The following is a 21,417-nucleotide window of genomic DNA, read 5'->3' on the forward strand; positions in this document are numbered from 1 at the left end:
GGGTTTCCAAGATGGTAACTGTTTACAGGAGTAGAGAGCCTCATTTATCTTCTGCAGAGCAGCCAGCTGTTTTAAACTACTAACCTTGTGGTTACATCGCCAGAGCTCCCAGCTAGTGGGTAGATAGGTGTTAATTTAGGTGAAGGAAGTCAACATACAGTAAGAGGTTTGCGTACACACACACACACACACACACAAATGATGGAAGCAGGGCAAAATATTGGGCAGTTTTCAAGAGTAAAAGGCAATAGAGGAAAATACACTACTGCAACAGTAGTGATCCACAAGTAGATGCTTGGATAAACTTGGAGGCTGAACCAGTGGGAGAGGCAGAATGGTAATATACCCACAAATATATGTAGGCTTGACAGAGAATAGCTTGATGTGTCTATTTTTGCTGCAAATGACTGCAAGACAACAGGAGTAGAAATCCCTATCTTTCTCCCAGAGTGGCTGGTGGTTCTGAACTGCTGACCTTGAAGTTAGCAGCCTAACGAGTAACCACTACGCCAGAGGAGGATCACATTAGAAGGTCCTGGATAGAGTGGGATAAAAATGTGCAAAAGCCTCAAAATCATAATACCTGCAGGACTTACTGGTTAGATAGGGACTGGTAGGATGGTAGCATTTATCCAAGGACCAAATTCAGAAGGGTTACAGAAGGAAGAAGAAATAGGAAACACAGAAAGTAAGTGGGGTAATCGAGACTGCACTTAATTGAATCAGAATATGGATGAATTGTTTAATGTAAGACGATGATCTACTGTGTAAACCTTCACCTAATGCACAATGAACAATTAGGGGAAAAAAGTAAGCTGCCACTTAAACATAAATACATGAAAGGGCATATATAATGAGTAACTTCAAGATTATAAGTGCAATAGAAAAGGGTTTTTAAAAATTTGATTAATACAAAGGAATCAGGAAGAGGTGGAGAAAAGAAAGAAAATGGTTCAAAGTAAACACAAGGTCATGATGGAATAACAGACACTAGATTTGCTCTTCTGTCTTAAATATCTTTAAAAATGGACAGAATTTCAAGAATTTATGAGAAAACACTTATGATCTTTGTATTCCATTTTCCATGAACGTTTGAAGCCCTTCATATCTAGATATCTATCTGTTTACGGATCCAGGCCAGATTTTATATATATATATATATATATATATATATATATATATATATATATATATATATATATATATATATATATATATATATATATAGAGAGAGAGAGAGAGAGAGAGAGAGAGAGAGAGACAGAGAGGTCTTAGGAAAATTCCATTACATTTTCAAAAATTTTTTTCTTGTGATTGGGTAAAAATTCACAGAGGAGATCATTAGCTTTACATCAAACAATTCATACACATCATGTTCCATCTCATTGCAACACCCTCAGTGTATCATCACTTATTGTACCCCCTTCCTATGTTTTCTCTTTCCACTCCTCCTTTCCTAACCCTTCTGAAATTTCTTCTTGGGTGGTGCAGACCTTTTGATCTTAAATGGTTGGTTATTCTAATGTGTGAGGACATCACTAGTGTTATTGCTTCTCTTATGGATCCATTCTATTGTTTGGCCCAATTTTCAGCCAAACAATGAAGAACCGCTTCTGAATCTCAAATGGGTTCAGGAAGAGTGTGTGCTCGCCAATACCAGAATGAAGAGGACTTGTAATATGTGGAGTGTGGAGGAGATGCTCAGAAGAGTGCTGCTTAAAACTGCTGCTTTGACCCTGTGGAGAAACATTAAAAATAAAATGTTCTGCCAACCCAAGAAATGCTCTCCTCAAATGCAGAAAAGAAAGTAATTTTATTAGTAGCATTAAACCAGAGTTTTATGTATCACAATCTCCTAATGAGTTTTCAAAGAGAAAGAAATCTCATTCTTATGTATTTAATGTATTCATTACATACATATTCTTAGATAATAACTTGTTCTCATGTAAAACAACTTGAAAGTAGTGTTTGCTATACATTCTTTCATAGTTCACCCTAAGTTCACTTAGTAACTGAGGTTGCCATCTGTTCTAGCTAATCACCTTTATCCAAAGGAAAAAGCAAACCTCTCATATTTCTATGACAAACAGATGCTAACAGCTTCAGAGTAAGGTACCTAGGCTAAACTCCCATGGTGACAGGGAGATAGGGGTGGTGATGTCCTTGTGTCTACATTTCAAAGAGATGGATGGCTCTCAGTACCTTAACAAAAACATTCCTACATTATAAAGCAAGTGAGAGGCTTATTTAGCCATTGAAAATATTTACATACATATTAAAGGAACAGCAAAAGGATTCACAAATCCAAAGGTTATGTTCCCTTATGGCAATGGGGAAAATTTAATTTTCTTCTTATTTACCCTTACGGATCTCATCTTACAAAGATTAAAAACAAACCTTCAAGGATCACTCTTTCCAAGTAACCTAACAGTGTCCTATAAAAGAGAAAAAAAAGGGAAAAGAAAAAGAAAGAAAAGAGAGAGAGAGAAATATATATAAAATGTTTAATATTTACAATGTCTCACCATCATTAAAAATTATTAGGCAGGAAAATTAGGAGGAAAATATGACTCATAATAAGGAGAGGAGAAAAATCAACAGTAAAACTCCCACAAATGACAGAGATGACTGAACTAGCAGAAAAGGCCATTATTACATCTGCTAGACATTCCCTACATATAGAAGGAATATAGATGCATGCTCATAGAAGACACAAACGATGATTGTAGAGAGATGAAATACAATGTGTGATGTAAAATAGGCTGGAAAAGATTAACAGTAGATTAGACAGTGTAGTAAAAAAATGAACTCGAAGACATAGCAATAACAGTGATCCAAAAAAGAAATACAGACAGGAAAAAAAATCTAAAAACAACTTGGACATCTATGAGCAGTAGACACTGTAAGAGACGGTGACCAAGAGAATAAATAAGAAAAAAAGTAGCCAATAATTTCCCCAATATGGTTGTTGTTCTTATTGTTAGGTTCCATCTTGTTGGTACTAACTCAGTGATCCTTCGTGCAACGGAATGAAATACTGCCTGGTTAAGAACATGGTTGCAGCCATTGAGTCAATCCAGCTGGTTGAGAATTTTCTTCTTTTTTGCTGTTCCTCTACTTTAATAAGTATGATAGAACCTCTAATTTACTATGCATGAATCCTTCTCCATGGACTTATTCATGTACATGAGACAGGTCTTGACATGCCCAGTTCTAAAGATCATCTTGGCTGTACTTCTTCCAGTACAGACATGTTCATTCTTCACCGACACTATAATTCAAATGCATCAAGGATTCTTCGGTCTTTTACTTATTGTCTAGCTTTTGCTTGCATGTAAGGCATGGCTTAGGTCAGGGGCACCTCAGTCTTCTGAGTGACATCTTTGCTCTGTAATACTTCAAGGAGACTTTCCCCAGTGCAGTACATCATCTGATTTCTTGATTACTACTTTCATGGTTGTTCATTATGGATCCAAGTACAATGAAATCCGCCACAACTCCAATCTTTTCTCTATGTATTGGTCCAGTTGTGAAGATTTTTGTTTTCTTTATATTGGTGTGTAATCCTTATTGAAGGATGTAGTCTTTGGTCTTCCTTCATTAGTAAGTACTCTAAGTCATTTTCACTTTCAGGAAGCAAGATTGTCTAAACTGTATATCATGGATTTTTAATGAGTTTTCCTCCAGTTTTCATGCTTTTTTGTTCTTCATATAACCCAGTCTCTTGGATTATTTCCTCAGTACATAGATCAGATAAGTATAATGAAAAGATTAAAACCTGACATATACACACCTGCCTGATTTCAAACCATGCAATATTTTATTGTTCTGTTTGAATGACTTCCTCTTGGGTTATGTACGTGTTGCAAATGAGCACAATTAAGCATTCTAGAATCCCTCTTCTTTGAAAGGTTATTCATAATGTATTATTATCCACATAGTTGAATGCTTTTGCATACTCAAAAATATAGGAAAATATATCTGTGGTGCTCTCTGCTTTCAGTGAAGATCCACCTGATGTCGACAATGATATCCCTCATTTCACATCTGAATAAGCTTGAATTTCTGGAAGTTCTCATTATCTTTTGAAAAATATAAGTATAAATTCACAAATGCAAAAAGCTCCATGAAACCAAGCACATAAATCAACCAATGAACAAACTTACATTCAGGAGCATCAAAATCCAATTGTTCAAGAAACAGTCATTTAAAAAGTTTTTAAAATGACTAGAAAAAAGGCAGAGAGGAACAAACATTACAAAGGTTGCAGATTTTCATCAGAAACTATATATGTATGTCAGAAAACAGTGGAACAACATCTTTAAAGAATGATAGGGAAAACAAAAGAATGGCCAAATTAGAATTATACACTCTGTAAAAGATTTTCCAAAGGAAGGCAAAATGAAAACTTTTGTAGAAACAGGTGTAAGTAATTTGTCACCAGCAGATAAACACCACAAGAAATAATATAGCAATTGTTTCTGGTAGAAAGAAAACAATATCAGGTAGTAATCTGGATATACATAAAGCAGTGAAGAGACCAAAAAAAGGTAATTATGTAGGTAAACCATTTTTATTTTAAAAATTTAAAATATTATTGATGTTGTTGTTGTTAGGTGCCATTGAATTGGCTCCAACCCGTAACAACCCTGTACTCAACAGAACATCACATGGTCCTATACCATGCTCACAATTATTCTTATGCCGGAGTCCATTGATGCTGCTACTGTGCCAATCAATCTCATTGAGGGCCTTCCCGCTGCCCCTCTACTTTACCAGACATGACATTCTTCTCCAGAGACTGACAATATGTGCAAAGTATGTAAGAGTAAGTCTTGCCATCCTTGTCTCCAAGGAGCAGCAGTTCATGGTACTTTCAGTATTCTTCTCCAACGAAACAATTCAAATGCATCAAATCTTCTATGGTCTTCCTTATTCAGTGTCCAACTTTCACATGCATATGATGCAATGGAGAATACCACAATTGGGTCAGGTGCACCTTAGTCTTCAAAGTAACATCATTGTTCTTCAGTTCTCGAAAGATGTCCTGTGCAACAGATTTACCTAATGCAACACGTCTTTTGATCTCTTGACTGTTGCTTCCATGAGCATTGATTGTGGATCCAGGAAAAAATCCTTGACAACTTCAACCTTGTCTCCATTTATCATGATATTACTTATTGGTTCAGTGGTGAGGATCTGTGTTTTCCTTATATGGAGTTGCAATCCACACTGAAGGCTACAATCCTTGATCTTCACCAGCAAGTGCTTCAATTCCTCCTCACTTTCAGCAAGCAAGATTGTGTTACTTGAATATCCCAGGTTATTAATAAGCCTTCCTTCAATCCTGAAGCCTTATTCTTCTTCAAATAATCCGGCTTCTCAGATGATTCATTCAACATACAGATTGTACTAGTATGTTGAGAGGATACAACCTTGACACACACCTTTCCTGATTTTAAACCACGTTCTCCTCCCTTGTTCTGTTTGCACAACTGCCTCTTGATCCGTGTACAAGTTCCAAGTGACCACAATGAAGTGTTCTGGAATTCCCATATTTTTCAAATTTATCCACAGTTTATTATAGTCCACATAGTCGAATACCTTTGCATACTTAATGAAGAACTAGTAAACATTTTTCTGGTATTCTCTGCATTGAGCCAAGATCCATCTGACATCAGTAATGATATCCCTTATTACATGTCTTCTTCTGAATCCAGCCTGAATCTCTGGCAGCTCCCTGTCAATGTACTGCTGCAACCGTTGTTGGATGATCTTAAGCAAAATTAAACTTGCGTGTGATATCAGTGATGTCATTCTATTGCTTGAGCATTCTGTTGCGCCACCTTTCTTTGGAATGGGTACACATATGGATCACTTCCAGTCAGTTGGCCATGTAGCTGTCTTCCAAATTTCTGGGCATAGAGGAGTGAGTGATTCCAGTGCTTCATCAGCTTGTTGAAACATTTCAATGGCATTCCCTTAATTCCTGGAGCCTTGTTTTGAGCTAATTAATTCAGTGCAGCTTGAACTTCTTCCTTCAGCACCGTTGGTGCTTGCTCATATGCTACCTTCTGAAATGGCGAACTGTTGACTAGTTCTTTTATACAGTGACCCTGTATTCTTTCCATCTTCTCTCAGTGCTTCCTAAATCATTCAACATTTTGCCTATATAATCTTTCAATATTGTAATTCGAGGCTTGATTTTGTCCCTTGAGTTATTTAATTTCAAATATGCTGAGCATGTTCTCCTCTGTTGGTTATCTAATTCTAGGTCTTTGCACATTATTGTTATAATATTTGGGTTTCTCTTCTGGAGCTTCCCTTTGAAATTTTCTATTCAGCTCCTTGATTTCAAGCTTTCTTCCATTTTCTTAAGCTACTCCATGATTAAGAGCATGTTTCAAAGTCTCTTCTGACATTCATTTTGATCTTTTCTTTCTTTCTTATCTTTTAAATACCCTTTGCTTTCTTCATGAATGATGGTCCTAATGTCGTGCCACAGCTCATCGGGTCTTCTGTCACTACATTTCAATGTGTCAAATCTGTTCTTGAGATATTCTGAAAATTCAGGTGGAATCAACCCAAGGTGATATTTTGGCTCTTGTGGACTTGTTTTAATTTTGTTCAGCTTTATCCTGAACTTACATAAGAGCAATTGATGGTCTGTTCCACATTTGGTTCTTGGTCTGCTTTTAACTGCTGGTACTGAGCTTCTCCATAGTTTAGTCAATTTTATTTTTGTGTGTTCCCTCTGGGCAAGTCCATGTGTATAGATGCCTTTTGTGTTGTTGTAAAAATGTATTTGCTCTGAACAAGTCATTGGTTTTGTAAAATTCTATCATGCAATCTCCGCCTTCATTTCTATCACCAAGTCCATACTTTCCAACTACGGTTCCTTCTGTGTTTCCAACTTTTGCACTCCAATCACCAATAACTGTCAATCTTCACTGTATGGTTGATTAATTTCCTACTGAAGTCACTGGTAGAATTTTTCAATTTCTTCATCACTAACTAGTTTTTGTGGTTGATGTGTAAATTTGAATAACAGTTGTATTGATTAGATTTACTTGGAGGGGGATAGATAAAATCTTGCTACAAACAGCAGTGCACTTCATGATAGATTAAGTGAGATTCTTATTCCCAGCATAGTAAATGATATGATTTTCTGATTCAAAATGGCCCAAACCAGTCCATTTCAGCTCACTATTGCCTAAGATATCGATCTTCGTGCATTCCATTTCACTTTTGACCACTTCCAATTTTCCTAAATTCATATGTCACACATTCCGAGTTCTGGTCATTAGATGTTTACATCTGTTTCTCTTTACCTCGAGTCATGCCCCATCAGCAAATAAAGATATAGAAGACTCCACTCCCTCCATTCACATCACCATGATCAACACTCCTCTAAGAAATCAGCTCTTCTTGAATCACATTTAGTGTGCCCTTGGACCTGAGAGTCCCATCCTCTGGCAGTATCTCAGAGAGTGTTTTGCATCCTTGGTTTAAGCTTTTAGTATTTGACAATGCTTCAAAGCTATGCATAAGGTTTTCAGCAGCTTCCTCCTCAGGAGTGGGGAGTTGAGTCCTTCCTCATTGTCTGCTGTTACTTTGGAAGCTCCATTAAAACCTGTTCACTTTGGGTGACCCTGCTGGCATTTGAAAGACATAGGTTTCAGCATCACAGCAACACACAAGCCACCACTGTATGACAGACAAACTGAGAAGTAGTGGAGATGTTTGATAGCTTAAATAAAAAATAACAATGTATTATGAGGTTTATAGAAATAAATTTATGAAAATAATAGCATAAGGGCAGGGAAGGGTCACGGAAAAATAATGTTGCATTATTATACTATAGGAAGTGTTAGAATATTATTTTAAGGTTAACTATGATACTTAAAGATGTGTATTGTAGATCCTAAAGTGACCAGTAAAATAGCACAACAAAAAGTTATAGTTAATAAGCCAAATAGGAAATAATATGGAATCCAAAATGTTTATATTAAATAGAAAGATAATAGGGAAAAATAAAAACAGAGTAAAGATAGGACAAACAGAAATAAATAGCAAGATTTATAAAAGAGAAGGGAACATTTCTCAATAAATGGTATTACTGTGGAGAGCTTCTTGCTGGTCTGGATCCTGCAATTTTTTCACAGACCTCTCATTCTTTGGATATGAGTCAAAAACCCATCATATTGCCTGTTGATATTGGGAGACACCATAGCCTTCCATGTGATCTGTTCACCTTGGATTCATTCACCTCTACCACGATCTTCCTGCTTCGCCTTCCTGCTTCCTGCTTCATCAGCTCCTGCAGCTGGATAAGTAAGGAAAACCCTCCAGCTTTACTTCTTAACATTTGACCCATGGACTTGAACTGGACTGACCTGACTTGCTTCTACAACTGTGTGAGCCATTTTCTTGATATAAACCTCTCTCTCTCTCTCTCTCTCTCTCTCTCTCTCTCTCTCTCTCTCTCTCTCTCTCTCTCTCTCTCTCTCTCTCTCTCATATAATCACTGGCTTTGCTTCTCTATTGTATACAGCCTAACGCATTGACTAGTGGGTTTTATATAAGGTATGAAAGGATGGTTCAACCTTACAAAAATATCAGTGTAACCCATCATGTAAATAAAGCAAAGGAAAATAACTGCATGATCAAATCAATTGATGTAACATCTATTCTTGATTAAAAATACTCGATTAAATAACAATGGAAGGGAAATTCCTCAACTCAAAAAGGGAATATATGCAAAGCTCAGTGAAGAGGAACTGAGAGCATTTTCCTTGCAAGTGGGAAACAAACCAGGATGTGCTTCTTCACCACTATTATTCAACAATGTGCTGGAAGTCTTATCAAGAGCTATCAAGCAACAAAAGGAAATTGAAGACACCAAAATTGACAAAGAAGAAGTAGAATCCTCTAGACTTGCTGACCATATGATTCTATACATGGAAAACTTCAGATACTTGACAAGAAAATTGTTGGAACTAATTGAAAAATTTAGTAACATTATGTAAAAATTTAGTTACAAGATGTAAACAAAAAAACGCAAACACTGCCATCAAGTCAATTCTCATTCATAGCAACCCTATAGAAGAGAACAGAACTGTCCCTGTGGATTTCCAAGATCACAAATCTTTGCAGGAGCTGGTGCATCCTTGCAGTTAGCAGTTCAGTGCTCAAGATAGACATATAAAACTCAGTCAAATTTCTGTACACTAACAAATATAGTTCTGAAAAGGAAATCAATAAAACAATAACATTTATAGTATCCATCTATGAGATAAAATACTTATAAATAAATCTAACAAAAATACATGTACAAAGAAAACTACAAAACATTACTAAAATAAGAAAAAGAGACCTATATAAATAGAAAAAGAAACCACGCACATGGATATGAAAATTAAACATTGCGAAAATGTCAAAGCTACCTCAAACAATCTATAAATGTAGTGCAATCCAAATTCAGACCTCAACATCATTCTTTAATTATATGGAAAATAGATCACCAACTGTATATAGAAAGGAAAGAGATATGAGATAAACAAAGCACTATTGAAATAGAAAACCCCGGCAGGGGAGACGTCAAGAAAATGAGACATTCCTAACAGTGAGAACAAGAAAGAAGACCATGTTCTAAAATTGGTTGTGGTTGTGATTGTGCAGCTCAGCTTGATATGATTGCACTCTTGAATTGTATGTGTGGATTATGTGCCAATAAACTGTTATTAAAAAAAGGAAAGAAAAAGAAAAGACTGGCGCTGTAGTGGATTATGAGTTGTGCTGATAGCCTCAGGTCAGCTATTTGAAATCACCACTCACTCCAGGGGAGACATATTAGGGTTTCTGCTTTCATAAAATTTTATAGCCTCAGCAACTCACAGGGATAGCGCTACTGTCTCCTGTCTAGAGGGTCTCCGTGAGTCAGCATTAACTCAATGACTATGATTTTTTCTTGTTGCTATTTACTAAAGAAGAAAAACATGGAGGGTTTTCACTTTTCCATCTTAAAATGTACTATAGAGCCATGGTAGTCCAAACCGCTTGGTACTGTTATAATGACAGACATGTAGATCAATGGAACATAACTCAGAACAAAGAATTAAGCCTACCAACAACTGATTTTTGACAAAGGGTTGAAACACATTAAATGGGGGGAAAGAGATAGTGTCTTTTTCTTTAAAATCGTTCTTTTAGGAGCTCATACAACACTTATCACAATCCATACATACATCAATTGTGTAAAGCACATTTGTACATTCATTGCCCTCATCATTCTCAAAACATTTGCTCTCCACTTAAGCCCCTGGCATCAGATGCTCATTTTCCCCCTTCCTCCTGCTCCCCCCTCCCTCATGAACCCTTGATAATTTATAAATTATTATTTTGTCATATCTTGCCCTCTCTGATGTCTCCCTTCACCCACTTTTCTGTTGTCCGTCTCCCAGGGAGTAGATCCTTGTAATCAGTTCCCCCTTTCCAACCCATTCTCCCTCCACCCACCCAGTATCACCCTTTACACTCCTGGTCCTGAAGGGATCATCTGTCCTGGATTCCCTGTGTTTCCAGTTAATATCTGTACCAGTGTACATCCTCTGGTCTAGCCAGACTTGCACAGTAGAATTGGGATCATGATAGTGGGGGGTGGGGAGGAAGCACTAAGGAACTAGAAGAAATTGTATTTTCCGTCGTTGCTACATCGCACCCTGACTGCCTCATCTCCTCCCCGAGACCCCTCTGCCAGGGGATGTCCAGTGGCCTACAAATGGGCTTTGGGTTTCCATTCCGCACTCCCACCCTCATTCACTGTGGTAAAACTTTTTGTTCTGATGATGCCTGATACCTGATCTCTTTGACATCTCGTGATCGCACAGGCTGGTGTGCTTCTTCCATGTGGGCTTTTTTTCTTCTGAGCTGGAAGGCCGCTTGTTTACCTTCAAGCCTTTACAACCCCCCAGTTGCTATATCTTTTGATAGCCAGGCACCATCGGCTTTCTTCACCACATTTGCTTATTCAACTGCTTTGTCTTCAGCGGTTGTGTCGGGAAAGTGAGCATCACAGAATGCCAGTTTAATAGAAGAAAGTGTTCTTGCATTGAGGGAGTACTTGAGTGGAGGTCCAATGTCCTTCTGCTACCTTAATACTAAACCTGTAAATATATGCACATAGATCTATTTCTCCATCCTCATACATAAATATATTTGCATATATACATGTCTTTATCTAGACCTCTATAAATGCCCTTTGCCTCTCAGCTCTGTCCTCTATTTCCCTTGACCTTCCTCCTGTCCCACTATCATGCTCAGTCCCCACCAGGGTTTCAGCAACTCCTCTTGGTTACATTACCTTTGATCATGCCCAACCAGGCCTCCCACACCCTCCTCACCACCAATTTGGATCACTTGTCCCCTTGTCCCTGGGTTTGTTAACACCACTTCCTTTCCCCCCACCTCGCCCTCTCCCATGTCCCCCCAGAACTGTCAGTCCTGTTGTTTTTCTCCTCCAGATTGTTCATCCAGCCTATCTTATTTAGACAGAGCTGCGGAGATAATAACATGCACAAAAACAAGACAGCGCAAAACCAAATAGCAATATACAACAAAACAACAACAAACCAATGACAAAAAAAAAACAACAACACAAAACACAACAAGCAGGAAAAGCTTGTAGTTATTTCCAGAATTGTTTGTTGGCCTTTAGGAGTGTTTTTCAGTCCAGTCTGTTGGGGCACTGTCCCGTCCCACGGGACATCAAGAACGTGGACACCTGAAAGAGGGACTGGGAATGAAGATGGGCAAGGGCGCGGAGAGATGGAGGCAAGACAGGAATCTGATTAAGCCTCATTTTATTGAGTTGAGAGCAGAGGTTTAAATAGCCAGCGAGGGGCTGGCACCATTACGTCACATGTAAAATAAGGCACAGCTGAGGTAGCCAATAGTTGTGCATCTCCAAACAAGGAAGGAATGGCGGGCAACTGATCAAACAGGTAAGTATGCTAATGAAGTAATGAAGCATTCCTGGTGAGCCTGGGGGGAGATGCCACCAGTCATGTATTGACCAATGAGCATAGCAGCTGCTAGTGAAAGAGCACCAATCCTAGCAAGGGTCAGGGCAGCCACCCTCTGGCGGGAATTGAGACAAAGGGCAGTAAAACCTCAGGGCAGTTTGTATGGCAGGGAACCGAGAGTAAATCCATGGCTTAAATCCAGGGTAGGAGACACGCAGTTCCCTACAGGGCACCACGCCCTGACCCCAAAGTCCACCTTCAGCATTCCCTGGGGACCTCACCGCGCCATTCCCTTGCTGTTCTGTTACACCCCCTTAGTGCCTTGCCTCGGTGTGGCGGGATCAGGTTGGGTGCAATTCCCACACTGTGTCTCCAGTGTTATCCCCTGTAGGGTTATGGTTCAGTGAGGGGCGTCATCTCTCATAGTGGGGCTGGCCATGTGGTCCCCTCTATGGACTGGCTGCTCTAATTGGGATCATCATCCTCAAGGCCTGGTGAGCCAGGATGTGTTCCACTCTCTCCTCCTTCCCCTTCATCTGTTCCTGTGTGCTCCGATCAGATATGTCCCTCTCCCGGAGCTGCAGATTCAATGCTGTCCTTTGAAATGAATTCTTCTGGGGGGAGGGGCGGGTGGGATTGGGGCCGGCCCCTCAGAACTCTCCACTGGTGCCCTACTCCATGCTGGCCTGTCAAATGGTACAGGAGAAACAATCTCCATTTGCAGAAGAATGAGGCAGGACCTCACTCTATATACAAAAGTGGGCTCAAGATAGATTAAAGAAAGACCTGAAGCTAAAACCTAAAACTATAAAGATCATCCATGAAAAAAACAAGGACAAACTTAGGGCATAAAGACTGAATAAACACAATATCAAGTATTATAGAAAACCCACATGTAGCAGAAGACAAAATACATGATAGGATCTCCTAAAAATTAGACAATCATGTACATCAAAAGACCTCATCAAAGTTCACCCACAGGCTGGAGAAAAATTGGCAATAACATATTAGACAAAAGAGTAATCTCTAAAATCTGTAGAAAACTTCACCCTCTCAACAAGAAACACACACAAACAACCATAATCTGATAATAATGGGTAGGAGATATGAACAGACTGTTCACATAAGAAGACATTAAAAAAGAGGACCTGATGCAAAGGGCTTAAGTGGAGAGCAAATGCTTTGAAAATGATGAGGGCAAAGAATGTACTGATGTGCTTTACACAATTGATGTATGTATGGATTGTGCTAAGAGTTTTATCAGTCCCTAATAAAATGTTTTAAAAAAAGAAGACATTTAAGCAGCCAATAAACAGATGAAGAAATGCTATTTGAGAGCTGCAAATCAAAACAAGGATGCAATACCACTTCACTCCACCATTGATAGACTTTGTTTATAAAAAACAAACAGAAAACCACCAATGCTAGGGGGGGTGCAGCGAGAGGCGCGCTCATGCGCTGCTGGCGGCACTGGAAAGCAGTACAACTGTTGACAGTAGTATGGCACTTGCTATAAAAATGGGAACAGAAATACCATATAATCTATCAATCCTACTCTATATATTTTAAAGTAGGCTATAACGCAGAGAGATGTACACCCAGTTCATCACAGCACTATCTACAATACCAAAAAGATGGAAACAGCCTCAGTGCTCACTGGTGGAACAATTAATAAACTGTGGGGCATGCAAACAATGGAATACTATGCAGAATTATAAATTAACAATGAATCTGTAGAACACCTCCTGCCATGAATGGACCTGGAGGATCTTGTACTGAGTGAGAGTAGTCAAACACAAGGACTATATGCTCTGTAAACCTTCACTTCATTCCCAATAAAGAATTAAAAATTAAAATTAAAATAGTTTAAAAGGCAAAAAAATCTACATATGCTATTATACTCATACTTACTGGTGAAAGAATGGATAAGATCAGGAACTAGAGAAGGGTTACCACTCTTCATTTACATCACCATGTACTGGAAGTCCTAAATAATACATGAAGGCAAGAAAAAGAAATACAAGAAAGATAGATGAGAACGTAAGAAATAAAATTCTCTTTATTCTCAGATAACACTATATTGTATGTAGTGAATCCTAAGGAATCTACAAAAAAGCTAGTAAAACTAATAAATGAGTTTATCAATGTTGTTGGATATAAGATCAATATATAGGTCAATTTCATTTCTATATAATAACTACAAACTTTCAGAAATTGATTTTTGAAAATTTATACCGCTTATAGTAACATCATAGATATAATATTTAGAGATAAATATGTAACAGAACATGTGTAAGCTCTGCATAGAAAATAGCATGGGAAACTAGAAGAAAATGCTGGGAAGTTTCTCATGATCATAGATAGAAATTTTCATTTTGGTTAAAATGTCAATTGTCCTTAAATTTATCTACATATTCAATGCATTCCCAATTAAAACCCATTCAATTTGTTTGATAGAAGTTGACAAGTTGATTCTAAAATCTATATATTTATTTCAATGACCTTGAAAACTCCAAACTATTTTCAAAAAGGAGAATAAAGTTGCAACACTTAAACCATTAACTTCGATACATATTATAAAGATACAACAATTAAGACACTGTGGCATTGGCATAAAGGCTGGTAAATGGAACAGAGTAAAAAGTCCAAATAGATCAATATAACACAGCAGAGTCCAAAAATAAAGCCGCACAATAGATTTTTGCAAAGGTGTAGATGCAATTCATTTGAAAAAGAGTAATATTTTCAACAAATGGTGCTCAAATGATTGGACATCCATATGCAAAAATATAATGTTCAACGATACCTTTTCTATGTACAAAAATTAAATTGACCAGAGACTTGAACGAAAATCCAAAAGTATAAAACTTCTACGAAAAAACATGGTAGGGGGTCAGTCAGGGTGCGATGTAGTACTGATGAAGAACACAGCTTTCCCCCAGATCCTGGATGCTTCCTCCCCGCAACTACCATGATCCGAATTCTACCTTGCAGGACTGGATAGGGCAGAGGCTGTACACTGGTGCATATGGGAGCTGGAGGCACAGGGAATGCAGGGTGGACGATACCTTCAGGACCAGGGGTGTGAGGGGCGATGCTGGGGGAGTGGAGGGTGAGTGGGTTGGAGAGGGGGAACTGATTGCAGGGATCCGTGTGTGTGACCGCCTTCCTGGGAGATGAACGGCAGAGAAGGGGGGGAAGGGAGACTCCAGATAGGGCAAGCTATGACAAAATAACAATCTATAAATTGTCGGGGGCTCATGGGGGAGGGGGGAACGGGGAGGGAGGGGAAAAAAGAGGACCTGATGCAAAGGGCTTAAGTGGAGAGCAGATGCTTTGAAAATGATTAAGGCAAAGAATGTGCGGATGTGCTTTATACAATTGATGTATGTATATGTATGGATTGTGATAAGAGTTGTATGGGCCCCTAATAAAATGTTTTTTTTTTAATAGAATTAAGTTTAAAAAAAAAGAATTAACATGGTAGGAAATCTTGTGTTGCCTTGGGTGAGGGAAATATTTCTTATTTATGACACCAAAAGCAGACTCTGTAAAAGAATAAATTGATCTATTGTACTTCATCATATTAAAACCTACTGTTTTTCATAAATTGCAGATTGGGAGAGTTCAAACTCAACAAGTCTTGTATTATACAAGAATATCTGAATATGACCCAACCCACCTCTAGTCCTAACCCTTAATCTAACCATAAACCTAATACTAACTCTAACCCTAAACCTAACCCTAATTTTAAACCTAACCCCAACACCCGTCATAACCCTAACACTAAGTCTAACACAACCATATATATGTATATATATGAATAAATAATTAACCATTAAATTAGCCAAAGGGATATTTTGAAATATCCCCTTAGAGACACGAAGTCACAATGATTTAAAAAAATTTTTTAACTCAGCGAAGCAGGGAAAGTCCTTCCTAAAAGGAGAAATGGGTCGTCTCCAGAATGGAGAAGACACAGAGTTTGTTTGTTTTTAATAAGCCTTCAAAATTATATATAATCCTAACTTTCCTATTGATTAGAAATAGTTAACTCATTTTTCGAGTAGAACAATTTTGAAACCCAAACTCGACCAAGAGAATATAGGAAAGAAAAACTTTATAGGTCTATAGTGGTTGAAAGCATAAGTGAAAAAAACATGTATAAAATACACCCATTTGTTCCTCATTGTATTTTTTTAATGGAGCCTCGATGGAGCTGTGGGTTGTATGCTGGGCTGTTAAACACAGTCTGTGATTCAAATCCATCAACACAGAAGACCGATGAAGTTGTCTGCTCCCATAAAGATTAGTTTCAGAAACCTTACAGAGGGTTAGAATCTACTCATGGCAATGGTTTTCTTTCTTTTATTTTGGTTTGTATGATTTTAAGGTATGCACTGCACCTTGGTGGTGTAGTGGTTAAAGTGCTTGGCTTGAACCATAGGGTCTGGAGTCTGAGGAACTGGAACCCGTGAAGCTGCTGCTGGTGCCTAAACCTAAGAAAAGCTCAGGAGCCCCCAGCCATCAGGAGAAGAAGCAAGGACTGGTCAAGGGGGACCATTGAGCAACTGAAGCTGGAAGTGATCAGAGCTCAGTAGAGAAACAGGTGAATAATTAGTCCACCTCCAGGCAATGGTGGCCCAGTAATTATGGCCATTAAGAAGATAGAGGCTTTAGGTCTCCATTCCAAACCCCTTCATTCGCAATTATATAGTTGTTTGTCTTGGATCTTTGGGTACCTATACCTGATCCCATCAAAACCTCATGATCACACAGACTGGTGTGCTTCTTCCATGTGGGCTTATTTGCTTCCCTGATGGATGGCTGCTTGTTTAACTTCAAGCCTTTAAGACCCCAGATGCTATATCTTTTGATAGCCAGGCATCATCTGGTCTTTTCACCAAATTTGCTTATGCACCATTTTGTCTTCAGTGATCCTGTTAGGAAGGTGAGTATGAAAGAGTGCCAGGTTATTAGAGTGTTCTTGTGTTACGGGAGACCCAGACTAGAGGTCCAAAGTCTTTCTGCTATTTTAATAATTAACATATAAATATATGTACATTGGTCTCTATAACTTTGATTATAAATTAGTATATTTACATATATACATGCCTATAGTCATACTGCTATAAATAGCTTTTGCCTCCTATTTCTTTCCTCTATTTCCTTTCACCTTCCTCCTAGGCTACTATCATACTCACCCTCCATTCCGCTCTCAGTAGTTCCTCTCAGATACATTGCACTTGATTAAACCCTACCAGGCATTATGCATCCTCCTTGCCATTAATTTTAGATCTCTTGTTATTCCCTTATCCCTGAGTTTGTTGACACCCCACTCCCCCTCCTTGCCACCTCCTCTCCCAAGTTACCCTGGAATGGCTGGTGCCATGCCATTGTTTTCTCCTCAGGATTGTTCATCCTGCCTATCTTATATAGATAGACAGAGGGTGAAAGAAAAAGAAAAACAAACAAAAACACAAAACAAAACAAGGGGAAAAGAACACGATAGTTCCAGGTCTGTCTGCTGACCCTTCTGTATGTTTTCCAATCAAGTCTGATGAGGTGCCTAGCCCGGTCCCCCAAGTCAGAAGTCTATTTTCAGGATTCCTCAGGGACTTGGTTACTTTGCTTCCCTTGCTGCCCTGTTGCACTCACTTTGCGTTTCACCCTGCTGTGCATGGGTCAGACCGGGCACACTTTACACACAGTGTCTCCAGTGCTGTCCTCTGTAGTGCTTTGGGTCTGTAGACAATTGGATATACCCCACAGAAGGGTTATAAGGAAGGGATGATTCAACCAAGGTGCAGTACAGCACTGATGAAACACACATTATTTCTCTAATTCCTGAATGCTTCCCCCACCCCCACCCACTACCATGACCCAGTTCTACCTTACAAATCTGGCTAGACCAGAGAACACACATTGGTACAGATAAGAGTTCTCAACACATGCAATTCAGGACAGATTAAACCCCTCAGGAACAGTAGTGGGAGTATTGATATCATGAGGGTAAGGGGATGGTTGGTGGAGGGGGAGGGAGAGACAGGGTGAACCCATCACAAGTTGGATATATAGCCTTCCCCACTGAAGGGAACGAATAGCAGACATGTGGGTGAAGGGAGACAACAGATAGTGTAAGATATGAAATAATAATGACAATATATAATTGATCAAGGATTCATGAGGGTGAGAGGGGAGAAAGGGAACTTATATCAAGGTCTCAAATACAAAATATTTTAGAAATGATGATGGCAACATATGTACAAATATGCTTGATACAATCGATGTATGGAATGTTATAAGGGTTGTAAGTGCCCCCAATAAAAGGATTAAAAAAAAGATAGAGACTGATGCCCGGTCTGCCTGTTGGCAATGTGGGCTATGGCGCAACAGTCAAAGAACTGAAAGCATACTTTCTTGGCTGTGGTTCAGGTAATCATGTAACCATACTCTGTGACAAATTCAGTGCCCATCCCGAAGGGTTTGCATACATGAGTTCTCAGACAAGGTGTCAATGAGGGCTTCGTTAGCCTTAGATGATCATGTCCTTTTTAGTGGAAGACAAATCAAGGCTATCACAAAGTGAACCAAGAGACCAGGCATCAACGTAACAGACTGGGGTTTCCAACAAGCAAACGCGATACAGTGCCTGGACCACTACCTACAACAAACAGCTCCTACTCAGAATTCTACAGTGGTTTCTACAGCAGGCCTCAGGGACACAATCAACTGGGAATGGGTTAGAGCAATATTATGGTGTTCCCCTTATTGAAAATGTGTGTATTAGGAAGACAGGGAGGGGGAAAATACGGAAGAGGGGGAAAAAGAAAAGTAAAAATAGATGACCTTGATGGAAAACATACGTAAAGATACACCATGGAAGCATAGAGAATCTCATAAGGACTGTCCCTGCTTTGCGGAGTAAGGCAAGACCCAGGCCTAGGGGAGCAGGTAGCTCATTCGCTCTGGGGATTCACTGTGGACATGTGTCAACTGTGCAAGCTGCTCACATGTTCTCTGTCCTACCTCCCCACCCACTGGTGGCTGCTCAAGGTTTGGTGGGCATGGGTGGTAGGCTTGTTTTTTTTTCCCCGTCCAGGGCTCTGGAAGGACACCAAACTGTTCTACTAGTGACCTTCCCTCCATCTTTTCCCTGTCTTTCACAGTCCTCTGCTGCCTGCTTCCTGTTCTGTCAGCTCTGGCCACCCACCCTTCTTTTCTGGCTCCCTGACTCTTCAGCTAATCTGGTGATCTAATTTGTTACCTTTTGTGTTTATTTTTCTGTTTTGAATGTCTTTCTTGGCAAGTTTCTGTAGATTTTTGTCTGCTTCTATCAGCTCCAGTGTAATTTGCCCTCTCTTGATTGAGAAATGCACTACTTTGTTTTAGGGTGTTTTTTTTTTTGTTTTGTTTGTTTGGTTGCTTGATTTGCCATTGTCTTTTCCCCTTTAATTTGGTGGGAATGACTGGAAGTGGGCAAAGGGAGGTGGGAGGTGAATTTTGTTTATTTTTTAGCTAATTTCCAGGGGGTAGGAGTTTTTCTCCCCCCCCCTTTCATTTATTTTTAAAATCATTTTATTGGAGGCTCGTAAAATTCTATCACAATCCATACATACATCCATTGTGTCAAGAACATATGTACATTTGTTGCCATCATCATTCTCAAAACATTTGCCTTCTACTTGAGCCCATAATATCTGCTGCTCACTTCCCCCTCCCTTCACACTCCCCCTACCTCATGAACCTTTCATCATTCATAAATTATTATTATTTTGTCATAAATTACACTGTCCGACTTCTCCCCCCGCCTTCTTCTCTGCTGTCCCTTCCCCAGGGAGGAGGCTATACGTAGATTCTTGTAATCAGTTCTCCCTTTCTACCCCACATTCTCTCCACCCTCCAGGCATCATCACTCTCACCACTGGTCCTGAAGGAGTCATCTGTCCTGGATTTCCCATGTTTCCAGTTGCTAGCCAGATTTGTAAGGTAGAATTGGGATCATGCTAGTGGGGGGGGGGGGAGGAAGTATTTAAGAACGAGATGAAAGTTGTATGTTTCATCATTGCTACCCTGCACCCAGACTGGTTCATCTCTTCCCCACAACCCTTCAGTAAGGGATGTCTGGTTGACTACCATTGGGCTTTGAGTCTCCCCTCTGCACTCACCCACATTTTCAATGATATGATTTTTTGTTCCTTGATGCTTGATACCTGATCCCCTTGACAGCTCGTGGTCACACAGGCTGCTGTGTTTCTTCCATATGGGCTTTGATGCTTCTGAGCTAGATGGCTACTTGTTTATCTTCGAGCCTTTAAGACCCCAGATGCTACATCTTTTGATAGCTGGGCACCATCAGCTTTCTTCGCCACATTTGCTTAAGCACATACTTGTCTTCATTGATCATGTCAGGGAGGTGGGCACCCATTGATATGGTTTTTAGTTCTTTGATGTCTGATAACTGGTCCCTTCTACACCTCATGGTCAGACAGGCTGATGTGCTTCTTCCATGTGGGCTTTGATGCTTCTCAGCTACATGGCCTCTTGTTTATCTTCAAGCCTTTAAGACCCCAGACACTATATCTTTTGATAGCTGGGCACCATCAGTTTTCTTCACCACATTTGCTTATGCACACATTTTTCTTCAGCAATAGTGTTGGGAAGGTGTGCATCCTGGAATGCCAATTTAATAGAACAAAGTGTTCTTGCATTGAGTAAGTGCTTGAGTGGACACCCAATGTCCATCTGCTGCCTTAATACTAAACCAATAAATATATGCAAATAGATCTGTTTCCCCACACTCATATAATATATTTACCTATGTACATTCTAGTCTTTGGACCTCTATAAATACCCTTTGTCACCTAGTTCTTTCCTCTATTTCCTTTTACTTGCCTCTTGTCTCACTATCATTCTCGGCCTTCATTTGGGTTTCAGTAATTTCTCTAGGTTACCTTGCCCTTGCTGAACCCCTACCAGGCCACTCACATCCTCCTTGCTTCTTGGATCACTTATTGCTCTCCTGTCCCTGGGCTGGTCAGCACCACCTCCTTGCCCCCTCTTTCCCCTCTCTCGTGTCCCCCTGGAACCATTGGTCCCATTGTTTTCTACTTCAGACTATTCATCCAGTCTATCTTATCTAGATAGATCTGTAGAGATAATAATATGCACCAAAAATCAAGTCATTGCGAGATAGGCAATGAGTGAGAACAGAGCTATGACAATAAAAAATGGAAACCAATTACCCATAGAAGAATAAATTAATTAAAAGAAAAAAATTAAAAAGAAAGAAAAACCTGTAAATAGATCAAGGTCTGATTTTTGATCTCTAGGCATGTCCTTCAATCAGGTCCGTTGGGGTACCATGCTTTGGCCCCAGAGTCTGTCCTTTGTA

General features: G+C 39.4%; 1 pseudogene; it reads left to right on the top strand.

Moving 5' to 3' along the window:
• Positions 1–618: 618 nt before the first annotated feature.
• Positions 619–18,770, top strand: LOC142433396 (polyadenylate-binding protein 2 pseudogene; annotated as a pseudogene).
• The last annotated feature ends 2,647 nt before the right edge of the window (positions 18,771–21,417 follow it).

Source organism: Tenrec ecaudatus, chromosome X (genome assembly GCF_050624435.1).
Source record: "Tenrec ecaudatus isolate mTenEca1 chromosome X, mTenEca1.hap1, whole genome shotgun sequence".
Lineage (NCBI taxonomy): Eukaryota > Metazoa > Chordata > Mammalia > Afrosoricida > Tenrecidae > Tenrec > Tenrec ecaudatus.